The sequence below is a fragment of the Monomorium pharaonis genome, chromosome 8, assembly GCF_013373865.1.
Source record: "Monomorium pharaonis isolate MP-MQ-018 chromosome 8, ASM1337386v2, whole genome shotgun sequence".
NCBI classification, from domain to species: Eukaryota; Metazoa; Arthropoda; class Insecta; order Hymenoptera; family Formicidae; genus Monomorium; species Monomorium pharaonis.
Window position 1 is genome coordinate 15,160,096 of NC_050474.1, and position 12,769 is coordinate 15,172,864.

The following is a 12,769-nucleotide window of genomic DNA, read 5'->3' on the forward strand; positions in this document are numbered from 1 at the left end:
GATACCTAAAGGCATGCTGATTAAAAGTTGTAATTACCAAGTCAATCGCGTGAGCTGTTTTCAACGCACCGGCGCTTAAAAATAAAAGTAAATGTGTTGTTGCGCCTTGCGGTACAACAAAATATTTTTGCCGTACCTTGCGGTGCGATAAAAGATCTTTCGGGATTCGTTGCTGCCCAAGGAGTAGGAACTCGCGGAAAGAGGCGGCTTTTGTTGGCAGGGTCCTCAAATCACTCACTCACTGATTCTAAGTCTGTTTGATATAAAGATTTATTTCACTGCGGTTTGTACATTGGTTGCGGTCGGCGACGGTGCCGCGTCGTATTACACTTGATTAGATACGGCGCGTGACTTGGAGTTAACGCGTCGTATCTTTACTCGCTTGAGATTTGCTCGCGGCTAAGTCCCGAACTCGAAATTCACTTGTGCGGGCCGTACGTATCGGCTTGATTACTATTCACTGATCCCGCTGGCCGCTGTTCGACAGCGGCTTAAATAGTGTCGCGGATTTAATTATTAGTGGGGGCATCGGGCCCTCCGCATGACCATATATGGTCATTCCCGCGCGCATCCGGCGCGCGGGAAATATTTGCGAGTTTAGCAACAATTGCCAAAATGCAGGTATGCATTTCCGGTGGCATGATTGTTGCTAAGCTGGCTTCGCTACTTCGTTAAGGTGGCTGGTGCGTTGCCCAGTGCGATGAACGGCCGGCAGCGCACGAGGCATGTGTCACCTGACACCTTGTGATAGCGAGCCTTCCTCGGCGAGCTATCTTATAATTTTAATATTTTATTTCCTTTATTTTATGATATAAATTTATTGGTTGTGAGTGTTTCGCTCACAACATCCCTCCCCCGTTGAAAAAACAAACACGGAGGTACAAGGTTTTTGTATATTTAATTAAAAACGCGTGCTATTACTACGCTTTAAAATAGATCTGGGAATTGTATATTCCGCATCTATGTCTAGTGTGACTCGCTTCTCATGGCTGTTTCTCTTTTTCTTTTTTATTACAACAACAGTTATTATTATTGCTAGTATTATTACAATCACTGTTCCGCTGGTAGCCGTTGGATAGATAAAGTGTGGTGACTGAAAAATTGTATTCGGTTGTTCATTCAATTTTTTGTCCATTTCGATAATTTGTTTGTTTAATTCCTCTAACTTTGAGGAATGTAGGACAATGTTTTGTAATTTTATCGGTTGCACTGCATTTATGTTTAGCTTTGTTTCGTTCTTTAGTATAGAAATATTGTATTGTGGTAAAAATGTTTCTATTTCTGTACTGTGTGATAACTTAGGAGACTTTATTATCGTGTCTTCCGTCATTAATTTGCAGTTGTTCTTCAATGTTATTTTACCCGTTTGTTCAATCACTTCCTTTATCTGTCCGTGGTCTTTACAGTAAAATGTTACAGTTTGTTTTTCTTGTACGGAATATAGCCATGAGTGCGAGTCGTCTAAGGCTATCCAAAAACTATGATTAGACGCTATGTTTTTAATGTTACAATTTTCGTGATATCTATCGGTTTCTAAAAACGTTTTGACACACGGAGTGTGGATTAATCCTGTTCGCAGGATAATTTCGCTCGCATAGGTAATCTTTATTTATCTTCATACAATTTTGTAAATCGTTGCGCGGTAAGGTTATATACGTGTGCTGATCCCCGTCTATCGCTATGGTCGGATACCTGATGTCTATTACAGAGAATGTGTTATTATGTTCTGGCACAGGTAGGGCTATCACATTTAATATTTCGTATTTTGACGTCGATATTAATGGAAAACGCAAAATCGTGTATATATTTACGCTGTCGCAGTATGCGCTTACAAGTACGAATTGTTCAATAGTTGACCATTCTTTCTGGTTTGCTCTAAATGGAAAGTAGAGTCCTTCCGGGAGTTGAGAGTTCGCATCTTTAAGCAGTTGTATAATATGGTCTATAGGCGTTAGTCTGGGGTGCATTATACCCCTTTTTAATAGGGTGACGTAATCTAAGACGTCCTCCGCATCGCGAGTTAACTCTGACAGTACGGTGCTGATAATTATAAAATTTGACTATATGTTGTTTGCGCGTTCGCTCTCTAGTAGTTCTAGCTTGAGATTTTTGGTTGCGTTCGCGAGGAGGTACTCGTTATGTTGTACTGTTTTTTCTGTCTCGTCGATGTGTGCTATAGTTGCCTGTATTATTTTTAATTGGTTTTTTACTGCGTGCTGTGATGACTGTTGTGCGTCATGTAGTATTGCGAGTTGTTCGTCAATTGTCTTTTTGTCGTCGGCGTCCATTGTACCGAATAGCGATTTGGCTATTGAGCCTACTCCGTCGATCAGTCCTCGTTTCTGTACTGTCGGCGTCTTATATGTGTCAGTTATTTGCAGGATCAGTCGATTTGTCCTCTGGTATTCTTTTGTGATGACAGCGTTAAAACTGTCGCATATAGCCTTATTCATTACCGCGACGATTCTACATAAGTTGTCAGTTTTTTGTACATATTTTTCAATTTGCGTCAGTCTTTTTGATAAAGACGCGGTGTTTATCTTAATTATTAGTTTCCATTGCGATTCTATTGGTCGGAGTCTACCTATTTTCTCATAGTAGATCCCCGGATGATGGGTGAATTTTTCCACTTGATACAGCGTGTCGCTTCCTTGAGCTGCTGTTGCAAGTAGATACATATGAGAAGTCCCCTGCAAGGTGGTTTATTATTACTGCCTTGCATCTTATTAATCAGCAATATTTTATCTCGTCGACGTGCTCTTCTTTAATTGTGCGTGAGAAGAGGTGTAATGTTTATCTATCTCAGCTAATGTTGCCTTTGGGTCGACTGTCTTGGACTGTTCTAAGATCAGTCTTGTCCGAGCTGTCGTGCAAGATATTTTTTCTTTTTTCGGTCCGCGAGAGAGAGAAAAAAAAATTTTTTATTATGCAGTTATTAGTGCCGCCGTCGCCACCCCCGTCGCCTAATCCGGGGGTTATTGCGCTAGATGACGCGTCTCCGGACAAGGGCGAAATCGTCGGGATCTTTGAAGATCAGGTGGCGGACGCGGCGGAGTATGAGGGCTCCGAGGAGGAACAGAATGTTGTTTCCTCTGACGGAGATATATCCTCTGACCGCGAGGATACTGATGAGTCCGACGAGGGTCAGGCTTCAGACTCTGAGGATTATACATGTTTCCGCCTTCTCCCGGTTTAATAGACCAGTTCCTTGAGGAGATTGGGGTGTCCGACTCCGAGGAGGAGTGGGAGCGTGACGTAGGTTCCCTAGAGGAGCGTTTTTCGGATGAGGACTCCTCGGAGGAGGGGAGGGGGGGGCAGAGGGTTAGAGGAGTAAACATTGAACCCTCCTCCCCCTCTTTAGTTTTAGTGTTTATAGTTTAAGTGTAGTGTTAGTTGTTTGCCCTCCCCCTCTTTAGTTATTTCCCCTTTTCTCTTTTGTGTGCCATTCGGATTGGATAGTTCGGGATGGATTACTCAGGCGTTTTTCAACCTGGTGAGTCTATTTTTATTTATTAATTATTATTTCTACTTCCTGCGTTAGCATGTGTGTATGAATGTGTGTATATATTATTTTATACTCTCTCTCTTTTGTTTTTATTTTCGCGTTATCCCTCAATAAACGGTTTAATGCGATTTACGTGTACGCGAACTGTCCGTCTTCCCCTTTTTACCGTATAGTTAACGTGTGAATGTCTTTCGGTAACTGTATAGGGTCCGGTCCATTGCGCGTCTAATTTTTTAGAACGCCCTCGGCGAAGCGTTTCGTCGAAGAGTAGGATTTTATCGCCAATTTTATAATTAGTTTCCTTTACGGATCGATCGTAATAATCTTTCGACTTTTGCTTTTCATCCCTTATATTATCTTTGGCGATACTATTAGTGGCACGTAATCTCTCCCGTAACTCGAGCGCATAGTCATCGTAGCTGTACGTTCTTTTAGGCGGCTTGGCTAGCGCTGTTGGTAATTCGGGGGGATGCCCGTAAAGTAATTCAAAGGGAGTATACCCTGTTGCGGTGTGGGGGGTGGTATTATAGGTGTAGTTAGCATACGGAATCCACTCGTCCCAGTCCGTCTGATCCTTATTAATGAAATGCCTTAGATACTCGGCTAAGGTTCGATGCGATCGTTCTAATACGCCGTTGCTTTCAGGGTGATAAGCTGTCGTCTGTATCTTAATTTTGAGCAGTTTGCAAGTATTCTTAAATACTTCGCTCATAAAGTTAGTTCCCTGATCCGTTAAGATGCATTCCGGAATTCCATATTCTAGAACGATTTTCGTCACAAATGCCTTACTTACGGTATTCGCTTCTTGGTTAAGAAGGGGCATAGCCTTACTAAATTTTGTTAGGTGGTCCTAAAATGTCAGCAGGTACCGATTTTCGTTATTTGTTATGGTTAACGGTCCGACGATATCCAGCGCGCACTTTTCAAAGGGTCGGCTTGGTGTATCGGTGATAACTAGCGGTGCTTTAATTCTGCGAGAGAGTTTGTTCTTCTGGCAGAGCTCGCATTTCTTTATGTATCTCTCTACGTCGGCTGTTAATCCATGCCAGTTGTGTTTTAGGCGTATTCTTCTTATCGTTCGCTCAATTCCCTGATGTCCTCCTGTCGGGGCATCATGGTATTCATATAGAATCTGTTTCTTTTCTTCTTCAGTATACTCCTGTATACTTTCATTATTTTTTATCGGCGTGCTTAATTGTACAGTGTCTTCTTCGAGCGCGAGGATCTTATCAGAGTCTTCCGTAACGTGAGCCTCCCGCTGCACGTTTCGACTCAGCGCGTCGGCGTTCGCGTTCGCTCGACCGGCCTTGTGTATGATCTCATAGTCATACTCTTCTAATTTTAATCGCCACCGAATCAGTCGCGATCCGGGGTCATTTACGCTAAATAACTATGTAAGTGGCTTATGGTCTGTCACTATTTTAAATTTTACGCCGTACACATATGGGCGGAAATGCTTGACAGCCCATACGATTGCTAGCAGCTCCTTTTCGGTAGTGCTATAATTTTGCTCCGCGCGATTTAACACTCGGCTTGCGTAAGCAATTGGACGGTCGCTACCTACCGGTCCCTGTGACAGGACTGCTCCGATTGCATAGTCGGAAGCATCCGTGGTCACGTTGAATTCCTGGGTGAAATCCGGATATTGTAGCACGGGTGCCGTCATCAATTTTTCTTTCAATGTATCGAACGCTATCTGCTGTTCGGTAGTCCAGACGAACTTTTCAGTTTTCTTCGTTAGCTTCGTCATTGGCTTAGCAAGTTTAGAAAAGTCACTGATAAATTTTCGATAGTAACCTGCAAGTCCGATGAAGGATTGAATATCCTTGACCTTGCGTGGTTCTGGAAAATCTTTGATTGCCTGTAATTTTCCGGGATCGGGTGCTATCCCATCCTCAGAAATAATATGGCCGAGGTAATTCACCTCTTTTCGAAGGAACTCGCACTTATCGGGTTGTAGCTTCAGATTAGCTTCCCGTAGGCGTAGTAGCACTTCTTCTAAGCGCTTGTTATGTTCCTTTAGACTTGAGCCGTATATGACAATGTCATCTAAATACACAAGGCATCTAAGTCCTTGCATTCCAGTAAGCACAGAATTCATTAGCCTCTGGAATGTGGCTGGCGCATTTTTAAGGCGAACGACATCCGATTGTACTCGTAGTGTCCATACGGTGTCGAGAATGCGGTTTTCGGCTTATCATGCTCAGCCATGGGTATCTGGTGGTACCCCGACGCTAGATCTAGCGTCGTGAAATATTTAGCATTTCCTAACTGGTCCAATATTTCATCAATATTCGGCAGTGGAAATGAGTCGCCAATAGTCAAATCATTCAACTTTCGAAAGTCAATTACAATTCGAAGTCGTGATTTTCCAGTCGAGTCAGCTTTCTTCGGCACAACTAACAGGGGTGCGTTCCACTGGCTCGTACTAGTGCGGATAATGCTATTTTTCAGCATTTTCTTTATTTGTGTACTCACTTCCTTCTTATGTTTGGCGGGGAGGCGATACGGTCGCACGTTCACAGGCGCGGCGTCGGCTCGCGTGCTGATCTCGTGTTTCACCGTCGAGGTACACGTCAAAGGTTCTCCGTTTAAATGAAATATATCCTGATATTCGTTGCATATCCGATTGAGTGCCTTTCGTTCCTCTGGATTGAGATGCTGCGTGCGTAATAGTTGTCATATGCGTTCTCCGCGGGGAAGCTTTATCTCGCAGTCCGTTTCGGAGGTCACAACATAGACTTGTTGCATGACATCTTCTTCGATGTCTTCCACGGTAACTATCGGTGTGGTGATTTCCACTGGTTTATCCGTGGTGTTAATTATGCTTATAGGGCACATAAAATTTTTCGGCTCTACCATGCATCTGCCAATATAGATGCCGGGCGAAGTTTCCTTGGCTCGGATTACTCCGGTTTTATTTCGGTTCGTTACTGCACGAACGATGGTTTCGCTGCGCGGTTTTAAAATAATCTTATTATACGGTTTAAGTCGCAGAGTGACATTTTCTATAGTCACTGTCTTATTTTTATAGTCGCATGATACATGCTGTTTGCGCAGGAAATCGAGGCCGATTATCCCTTCGTATTTCATAGGGAAATCGTCTCTCACCACGTATATGGCGTGTTTAATTTCTCGCTCGCCTATCTTGATAGTGGCTTGCATCTTTCCTATAGTATGCACTCGGTGGCCAGTTATTCCTACCAATGATACTTCTTCGGGATAAATTCTTGTTTTTCCCTTTAGGTTCTTTACCTTTATTAACGATATCGTTGCGCCTGAATCGAACAACATGTCGATTTTACCAGCGCGTGTTTCTTTGATTGGGAGCGTAATTAGGTCAAGACCGTCGCATCGGGTGCCGTCTCGTCTTACGTGTGTCACTTGATACGCTCGAGCGCGCGTACTCTGTGTGCGACTCGTCGCTCCTTCTTCCTCGCTACTGTGCTCGGAGTCAGAGTTCCCTTTCTGCGTTATCGCTTTCTTTCTCGCTCCCGTTATCTCGGCGCTTTGCATCTTTCCTTGCGCGTTCGGTACCTTTGCTTTAGGCCGTCCGTGTAGATTCCAACACTCGTTGCGAGTGTGTCCGCGTTTTTTGCAATAGTTGCAATGCTTATCGATTGCACTTATACGTTTGTCGGGTTGCGGCAGGGCGTATCTATTACTGCTCCTGTTATTCCGGCAATCCTTACTGTAGTGGCCATACTTGCCGCAATTTCGGCAACGGGCATCGGACTTGTCGTAGTGCCTCGGCGAGTCGGGTGTCCGTCTCGTGTTACTCACGGCGGGACCCTTGATTCTTTCTTCTGCGCTTGCGGCTGCTATCGCGTCCTGTAGCGTAACGTATCCGCGCGATCGGACTACCGCCTTTGTATCTTCGCGTAGCCCTATTTGGTAATTTTCCAATGCTTGCTGCTGCAGCATTTCTAAAATGATGCGCTTATGTTCGGCCGTGTATTGGTGTCGGCCTTCGATCATAGACTCGTACAGGTCTATCGTGAGCTTATCTGTACGCAGTCCGTAGGCTCGAGCGCTTTCTCCTGGCTTTTGCTTCAGGGTATTGAAATCGAGCTGTAAATGTGTTGTGCTTCGTTTACTCGCATAACACGATTCTAATTCCGTTTTTAATTGCACGAAATCGCTTATCCGTCGTGTCTGAAAGTCTAACATGGCGCGTCCTTTCAGTTTAGTACACAATATCGCGCCTAGTAAGGATACTTCATCCGACGGATCTATGTTCTCGATCGCGTAAGTCATGGCGCTCAAAAACTCCTGTAATTTACTTGCGTTGCCGTCGAACTCGGGTATCATTCCGCGGGCTTCTTTTAGTGACAATATTCCGCGACCTCTCTGTCGGCGCACGTCGTCGTCTGGGTACTCGAACGCGGTTTCTCGCCGGCTATATCGCGTTTGTCGAGGCGCGTGCGTACGTAGTGCTCGCGAATTTGTTTCTCGCACCTCGTTGACTTCAGTGGTCAGTCTCCGGACCTCGTGCATCATTGCACGTAAGGCTTCCCGTATTTCCTGCACATCGTCTCTTTGCGTGACAGTGCGGGCAAGTCGTGGCGCATTAGCACTTAGTTCTTGGTGCAGGTTCTGTAGTTCCTGTTCTGCACCGGCGATGAATTGTTGGGTCTCTGCTTGTTCGTCGTTAGGCATCGCGTCCGTTTGAAAAAAGTCAGCTGGGTCGAAAATGTCGGACTCGTATGACGTAAGTGAGAACTCGCCTCGTGACGAAACGCGACTAGGGGTGCGACTCTCGTACGGTCTTGTTCGTCGTTCTACACGGTGTTGCCGTGTCGCGTTGAATTCGTTTTGAAACAAACTCGCGTCGAGGTTCGCGAATGGGAATTCTCGTTCGCGGACGACGTTTTCCGGTAACTCGTACGGATCTAGTTCTCTACGGACTCTATCGCGTGCTTCTATGACGGCTTGTTCGCAGTATTCGATAGCTCGAGTGGCTTGCTCGCTATGTAACCACGAGTCGTTTGCTATAGCAGCGTCGTTGTCTTCCGACATTCACGCCTATTCTATGCTTACGATAATCGTTACGTGATTACCGGGGGATCAGCACGTTTTTACTATTAGTAGGGCTTATCGCTTTGCCCTTAGTATTTCGCTTTATACAATATTATTTCGACTTACAGTAACGCTGCGCTTCGCTTCATGTTGTCAGCTGTGTATTGCGGTAGGTCGGTACTCCGGTGTCGCTGATTACGCTGCGTCGAGTGTTGAGCCGTGGCTGAGTTCTGCTCAGCGGGCTCGTCCAGTCAGCTAGTCCTCGAGGTCGTTCAGCTGCTCTCGGCTCGTGACGTCGGTCCCTTGGCCTTGTAGGTAGTTCCTCGTTGGAGTTGTTTGCCTTCCATCCTGGCAGTTAATCCCGCCGCTGCCACCAATTTTGTTGCGCCTTGCGGTACAACAAAATATTTTTGCCGTACCTTGCGGTGCGACAAAAGATCTTTCAGGATTCGTTGCTGCCCAAGGAGTAGGAACTCGCGGAAAGAGGCGGCTTTTGTTGGCAGGGTCCTCAAATCACTCACTCACTGATTCTAAGTCTGTTTGATATAAAGATTTATTTCACTGCGGTTCGTACATTGGTTGCAGTCGGCGACGGTGCCGCGTCGTATTACACTTGATTAGATACGGCGCGTGACTTGGAGTTAACGCGTCGTATCTTTACTCGCTTGAGATTTGCTCGCGGCTAAGTCTCGAACTCGAAATTCACTTGTGCGGGCCGTACGTATCGGCTTGATTACTATTCACTGATCCCGCTGGCCGCTGTTCGGCAGCGGCTTAAATAGTGTCGCGGATTTAATTATTAGTGGGGGCATCGGGCTCTCCGCATGACCATATATGGTCATTCCCGCGCGCATTCGGCGCGCGGGAAATATTTGCGAGTTTAGCAACAATTGCCAAAATGCAGGTATGCATTTCCGGTGGCATGATTGTTGCTAAGCTGGCTTCGCTACTTCGTTAAGGTGGCTGGTGCGTTGCCCAGTGCGATGACCGGCCGGCAGCGCACGAGGCATGTGTCACCTGACACCTTGTGATAGCGAGCCTTCCTCGGCGAGCTATCTTATAATTTTAATATTTTATTTCCTTTATTTTATGATATAAATTTATTGGTTGTGAGTGTTTCGCTCACAACAGTGTCATACATTTCACATAATACATACGTGTACGTGTGTGTGTGTGCGTGGGTGCGTGCGTGCGTGTGTATGTCTGTCTGTTTGTGTGTGTGTGTGTGTGTGTGTATGTGTGTGTGTGTGTGAAACAGCAAAAATAATTACATCTTTTTTGGTTGCTTGGTTGAGAACTAGTTTTGCCATCATAATCTCTCTTTTCAAGCATATTGCGTATATGTATCGTTAGAAACAAACCCTGTCATGTACTTTTTGAAATTCCCCAACATGCTGAGGTCCGAACTTGATGCGTTAGAATTTTTATAGTGGTCCTTCACCAGTAACCCTCGGTAACAACCGTGGTATGGAATCTTGGATACGTCAGATATCAAAATAATATCGAGTATCCATCAACATTGCTTTTAAATACCATATTAGACGTATAAAATAAAAACAGAATAGTAGAGGTGATTAATTAATAAGAGAGGAATCAAATAAATACAGTTATTAGTAAGAGTGGTTGGTTGGGAGGTAAGAGGGAATGTGGTGCATAGAACTACTAGTAAACACACACACACACACACACACACACAGAAAGCAGAGAGAGTTTGGAATCTTAAAATACTGCGGAAGTAACGAACCGCAGGGTCCTTATCTCTGCTGTCACGCACGCACGCACTCATGCACACACGCATACGCACACGTATGTATGGGTGGTACTCACTTGGACACGGTTCGAATGGACACAATACTTTTAGACACAATATCTAATATCTTGCGCACGGTTTAAATGGCCACGGTGCATTTGGACACAAAAGAAATTTTATTAAAAATGTACACCAATTACATACACACGTAAAATTTAACCACCGGATATTTGCACACGTAAAAATGCCTACCGTTCACTTGGATACGCAAAAGTTGCACACCATTCATTTGCACACTGCTCACTTGCACATCATTCAGTTGCACACCGTTCACTTGCCCACCACTCATTTGCACACCAAGAAATGCGCACTGATCATTTGCACATGGAAAGATGCACACTGATTATTTGCACACGGAAAGATGCGCACCGATCATTTGCACACGCAAAGATGCGCACTGATTATTTGCACACGGAAAGATGCGCACTGATTATTTGCACACGGAAAGATGCGCACTGATCATTTGCACACGGAAAGATGCACACCGATCATTTGGACACCGTTTCTTTGCACACCGCTCAGTTGCACACCATTCAATTGCACACCATTTAAGTCGCAAATCCATGTGGTGTAGTGAATGCTTTACATACTCATACACACACACGCACGCACGCACGCACGCACGCACGCACGCACGGGGGTGGTGCAAGGGAGATCTTCAGCCTCCCTCCCGCACCCACCCCGTCCAAGTTGCTAACCCATGTACACATTGCAAACGCAGCCATAATGTATGAATATTTAATATGCATTTGATTGAACGGTGTGCAATTGAACAGTGTGCAAATAAACGGTATGCAACTGAATGATGTGCAAATGACTGGTGTACATCTTTCAGTGTGCAAATGATCATTGCGCATCTTTCCGTGTGCAAATGATCAGTGCGCATCTTTCCGTGTGCAAATGATCAGTGCGCATCTTTCCACGTGCAAATGATCGGTGCGCATTTCTTAATGTGCAAATGAGTGGTGAGTAAGTGAACGATGTGCAAGTGAATGATGCGCAAGTGAGCGGTGTGCAAATTAATGGTGTGCAACTTTTACGTGTCCAAGTGAACGGTGGGCATTTTTTCGTGTGCAAATATTCGGTGGTCAATTGAACCGTGCGCAAAATATCGTGTCCAAAAGCACCGTGTCCATTTGAACCATGTGCAAGTGCACCACTCCCTGTATGTATTATGCAAAATACACGTTTACTTTCATTTTCAAGCTCCGGTTCGTCGAAAACGGCTTATATGATTGACTTGGCAGTTACAAGTTTTAATCAGCAAGCCTTTAGCTATCTTTTACAAAAGTTTGAAACATTCCTATAAAACTTATTTTTCCCTACAAAAATTGCAAAGTTTTTTGTGGCAAGAACAGAACAAACCTCGCTGTACATAGCATGATAGCATGGCAAGAACAAAGCAAACCTTACCATACACAATATGATAGCAAATTTGTGGCAAGAACAGGGCAAATCTTCTCGAAATTAAGATCGACAAAAATAAAATATATCACATATAATTTGGACTGATCAGTCCAATATTATATGTGAATAGTCGGAATGATGCAATCGTACTTGGTTCTCCATTCGCTTTTTTTATTCACCTTATAGATAAATCTTTTTCACGAGAAATGCAGTGGTCGTTGTTAAAATCCGATAATGCAACTCTGTTATTTGCATAAAATATGCGTCATCCTATTTATGACAAGCCTTACCAGCAAAAATTAAGCTGTTTATGGACACACCTTGTGGCAATTTTGCTGCGAAAATGTGCTCGGCAAGTTTTACTTTGTTCTTGCTACTGTTGTGAGCGTTTGCTCGTTTTGGGAATTCTTTCCCGTCGGTAGTTGGGATTCGTCTTGCCTTAAGGGTTAGGACCCAAAGGGTGAAGGTTCGGCTTAGTGTATGAAAGAAAGAAAACTCTTCTTACTTGTTTTTTCGTTGTCTTTATTTCTTTCTCGTGCGCTTACAATCAGCTGTGTTGATGTCACGTAACACTCGCGATAAGGTTTACGGTATGCGACGATGCTCGGTCGTTGTTATGATACTCTCCGCTCGGTCATGGCGTGGTCGCGTTTATATATTATGGTATCTGGCGCAATTTCGGGGGCCAGTGACCGGGCGTCGGTAGCTTCCGCGAGGCTAAGCGTTTTGACATCGGAACGCGGTAGCCTTGCGGTTTGATTTTGCAGCGTAGGGCTTATTTCTAGGGCGATACGAATTGCTTCCGAACACGCTGTTGTAATCTCACGGAAGTTACTCGGCACTTCCGTGAGCGCGGCGGATTCTTGTGCGTCTTTCGAAAGAGGTGCTTCTTGCAACGTCTTTCGAAAGATGCGTGTCGCAATTATGATAGATATGGTTGTAATCAGCTTACAACACTACTAATTTGTATTATAACATTATTCCGTACTTAACAAAAAATTTTTTCTGGTCCTGCCATAAATTTATTG

General features: G+C 44.6%; 1 protein-coding gene across 4 annotated transcripts in view; it reads right to left on the reverse strand.

The window, feature by feature from the left end:
- LOC105834196 overlaps positions 1 to 12,769 on the reverse strand; it is a 99,262-nt gene that overhangs the window by 25,084 nt on the left and 61,409 nt on the right. The window lies entirely within an intron of this gene.